This window comes from Gorilla gorilla, chromosome X (assembly GCF_029281585.2).
Source record: "Gorilla gorilla gorilla isolate KB3781 chromosome X, NHGRI_mGorGor1-v2.1_pri, whole genome shotgun sequence".
Taxonomy (NCBI): Eukaryota; Metazoa; Chordata; class Mammalia; order Primates; family Hominidae; genus Gorilla; species Gorilla gorilla.
In genome coordinates, this window is record NC_073247.2 from 167,430,709 (window position 1) to 167,435,386 (window position 4,678).

Below are 4,678 nucleotides of genomic sequence, written 5' to 3' on the forward strand. Positions count from 1 at the left end.
AGATCCTGATCTGATCACTATACAGTATATGTATTGAAACATCACTATATACCCCATAAATATGTACAATTATTACAAGTCAATTTAAAATAATACCAAAAAATTAAAATAAAAAAAAATGAAGTCACCATTTTGTTTTTCATTCAAAACCTTGTCATTCTTTTTTATTTTTTGAGATGGAGTTTTGCTCTTGTTGCCCAGGCTGGAGTGCAATGGCACGATCTTGGCTCACTGCAACCTATGCCTCCCAGGTTCAAGCAATTCTCCTGCCTCGGCCTCCTGAGTAGCTGGGATTACAGGCATGTGCCACCACGCCTGGCTAATTTTGTATTTTTAGTAGAGATGGGGTTTCTCCATGTTGGTCAGGCTTGTTTTGCACTCCCGACCTCAGGTGATCCACCCGCCTTGGCCTCCCAAAGTGCTGGGATTACAGGCCTGAGCCACCATGCCTGGCCCCTTGTCATCCTTTTGTATGCACTATTATGTCTCCGTTGGCATAGTTTAACCTAGTACTCTATACTTTTCTTTCCTAATACTTATCACAGTTTAAAATTATATTTATTGATTTTATTTATATTCTGTTTCCCCCACTAGACTTGTCCGCTAAATGTAAACTATGTCTGTTTGGCTTACTATCCTATTTCCAGAACCTGGCACATAGTAGGCACTCAATAAATTTGTGTTGAATGACTACACGACACCATAATCCTTCCGATCACCCAATCTAGAAACTTGGGAGTTATCCTCCCTCATTTGCCATGTTGTGACTCCACAATGAGTTATCAATTCTTATAGATTTTACTTCTTCAACAACTCATATCTATCACCAGTGCTCATATCATTTCTTAAAGCATGTAATAGTTCCCTTTTTTTTTTTTTTTTTAGATGAAGTCTCACTCTGTCACCCAGGCGGGAGTGCAGTGGCATAACCTTGGCTCACTGCAACATCTGCCTCCTAGGTTCAAGTGATTCTCCTGCCTCAGAAGCCTATTTTCATCATATAAAGTTCCTAAACAGGGACATTCTCAGTTGCCTCTGTTATCGTGGTAGTTTTGTTCACCATATATTTTGACGTGGGTTTTTTGAGCTCTCATTACCTTTATAGTTTATAACATAGTTGCCTACTGAAGTGTATTTATTTTGTAATAAAGGCTACAATTACCAAATGATAGGTTTGGCTCTGTCCCCACCCAAATCTCATCTTGAATTTCCATGTGTTGTCGGAGGGACCCAGTGGGAGATCACTGAATCATGGGGGCAAGTCTTTCTCACGCTCTTCTCATGACAGTGAATAAGTCTCACAAGATCTGATGGTTTTAAAAAGGGGAGTTCCCCTGCACAAGCTCTCTTCTCTTGTCTGCCACCATGTGAGATGTACCTTTCACCTTCCACCATGATTGTGAGGCCTCCTCAGCCATGTGGAACTGTAAGTCCAATAAAACTCTTTCTTTTGTAAATTGCACAATCTTGGGTATGCCTTTATCAGCAGCATGAAAACAGACTAATACAGTAAATTGGTACCAGTAGAGTGCAGTGCTGCTGAAAAGATACCCGAAATGTGGAAGTGACTTTGGAACTTGATAACAGGCAGAGGTTGGAACAGTTTGGAGGGCTCAGAAGGAGACAGGAAAATGTGGGAAAGTTTGGAACTTCCTAGAGACTTGTTGAATGGCTTTGACAAAAATGCTGATAGTGATATGGACAATGAAATCCAGGCTGAGGTGATCTCAGACGGAGATGAGGAACTTGTTGGGAACTGGAGTGAGGGTTACTCTTGCTATGTTTTAGCAAAGATACTGGCAGCATTTTGCTCCTGCCCTAGAGATTTGTGGAACTTTGAACTTGAGAGAAATGATTTAGGGTATCTGGTAGAAGAAATTTCTAAGCAGCAAAGCATTCAAGAGATGACTTGGGTGTTGTTAAAGGCATTCAGTTTTAAAAGGGAAACAGAGCATAAAAGTTTGGAAAATTTGCAGCCTGACAGTGCAATAGAAAAGAAAATCCCATTTTTTGAGGAGAAATTCAAGCTGGCTGCAGAAATTTGCATAAGTAACAAGGAGCTGAATGTTAGTCACCAAGACAATGGGGAAAATATCTCCAGGGCATGTCAGAGACCTTTGTGGCAGCCCCTCCCATCACAGGCCCAGAGGTTTAGGAGGATAAAATTGTTTTGTGGGCTGGGCCCAGTGTCCCTCTGCTGTGTGCAGTCTAGGGGCTTAGCGCACTGCATCCCAGCCACTTCAGCTGTAACTAGAGAACCTCAGCCTAGATTTCAGAAGATGTATGGAAAAGGCTGGATGTCCAGGCAGAAGCTTGCTGCAGGGGTGGGCCCTCATGAAGAACCTCTGCTAGGGCAGTGCAGAAGGGAAATGTGGGGTCAGAGCCCCCACACAGAGTCCCTACTGGGGCAGTGCCTAGTGGAGTTGTGAGAAGAGGGCCACCGTCCTCCAGATCTCAGAATGGTAGATCCATTGACAGCTTGCACCGTGCACCTGGAAAAGCCACAGACACTCAATGCCAGCCTGGGAAAGCAGCCAGAAGGGAGGCTATACCCTGCAAAGCCACAGGGGATGAGTTGCCCAAGACCATAGGAAACCACCTCTTGCATCAGCATGACCTGGATGTGAGACACGGAGTCAAAGGAGATCACTTTGGAGCTTTAAGATTTGACTGCCCCGCTGGATTTCAGACTTGCATGGGGCCTATAGCCCTTTGTTTTGGACAACTTCTCCCATTTGGAATGGCTGTATTTAAACAATGCCTGTACCCCCATTGTATCTAGGAAGTAACTAACTTGCTTTTGATTTTACAAGCTCATAGGTGGAAGGGACTTACCTTGTCTTGAATGAGATTTTGGACTGCAGACTTTTGAGTTAATGCTGAAATGAATTAAGACTTTAGGGGACTGTTGGGAAGGCATGATTGGTTTTGAATTGTGAGGACATGAGATTTGGGAGAGGCCACGGGTGGAATGACATGGTTTGGCTGTGCCCCAACCCAAATGTTGTCTTGAATTTCCATGTGTTGTGAGAGGGACCCAGTGGGAAGTAATTGAATTATGGGGGCGGGTCTTTCCCATGCTGTTCTCATGATAGTGAAGAAGTCTCACAGTATCTGGTGGTTTTATAAAGGGGAGTTCCCCTGCACAAGCTCTGTTCTCTTGTCTGCTTCCATATGAGGCGTGCCTTTCACCTTCCACCATGATTTTGAAGCCTCCCAAGCCACGTGGAACTGTAAGTCCGATAAACCTCTTTCTTTTGTAAATTGCTCAATCTTGGGTATGTCTTTATCAGCAGTGTGAAAATGGACTAATACACCAAATATCTACCATGTGACAGATAATAATATTATGAGGTAAGTATTTATTGTTGTTATCATTATCTGAATTTAAGCATGGTACTGAAGGCTTGGAGAGGTTAAGTAATACCCCCAAAGCCACACAGCTGTGACAAAGGCAAGATTCAAACCCTGGTTTGTTTGATTATCAGAGTCTCTTCTCTTTTTACCACATCATTATTATCTCCAGTCATTAGAACCTATATTGTCATTGCCCACATGTTACTAGCTCTTCATAATTTTTGAAGTACTCTGATACATTATCTCATTGAATCCTATTACAATAGTCTGGGAATGTGAGGCTTAGAGAGAAGTCCCTTGACCTAGGTCACAGAGTGAGCTAATGGAATTCAAGGCTTCTGACTCTGTCTGTATCGCTTTCCATTATATCACGCTGTCTTTGTTAGTACTCTCAGACAGGAAACTCATTTCTTTCTCATATTAGCTGTCAGCACAGAATTGAGCACAAAGTTGCTGCTTAATATGTTTCTTGGTTTTAAAACTTAATTTAAAATAACACTCAGGATTTTTACAAGTACAGCTTCCTAACAACTTGAGTGATAATATCTATCCCTTTAGTTTCTCAGAAAACAGAGCTTTCCTAAATTAATGTATTCATACTTGCTTTGTATATAACCAACCCTTAATTACTTCTTGCTTTCAAATCTTCAGTAACTTAACACTCTCTACAGTCTTCTAAATAGAATCAAATTATCTTACTTTATGATTTTGTATTCACAGGGTCTCACTCTGTCACTCAGGCTGGAGTGCAGTGGTGCAATCAGGGCTTACTGCAGCCTCAACCTCTTTAGGATCAGGTGATCCTCCCACATCAGCCTTCTGAGTAGCTGGGACTACAGCCACGTGCCACCATACCCAGTTAACTTTTGTATTTTCTGTAGAGACAGAGTCTCACTATGTTTCCCAGCTGGTCTCAAACTCCTGAGCTCAACAAATCTGCCCGCCTCAGCCTCCCAAAGTGCTAGGATTACAGGTGTGAGCCACCGCACCCAGCCTATGATCTCTTTTTCTCAGCAACATCCTTTTTTCTTTAATCTAGTCCTCCACTTAAATGCCAGTTCACAGAAACAGCAGAGAACTTTTCTACATACCTAAGAAATATCACCACTGTCCTCCTTTACAATATTCTTGTGTTCAAATACACAGTGAATTAAAGATGATTCTTAACGTCTTAACTACTCACATTTCAGGTGGGAATTTTCTTTTAGTCTGTTGACACTAACACAAACATCATTGCTGCAGATTAAGCAATACTGTGCATTTTGGGGGGAAGGGTTCAGTCTTGGGTGAAAGGGTATAGTGACAATGAATCAGGAGCTTG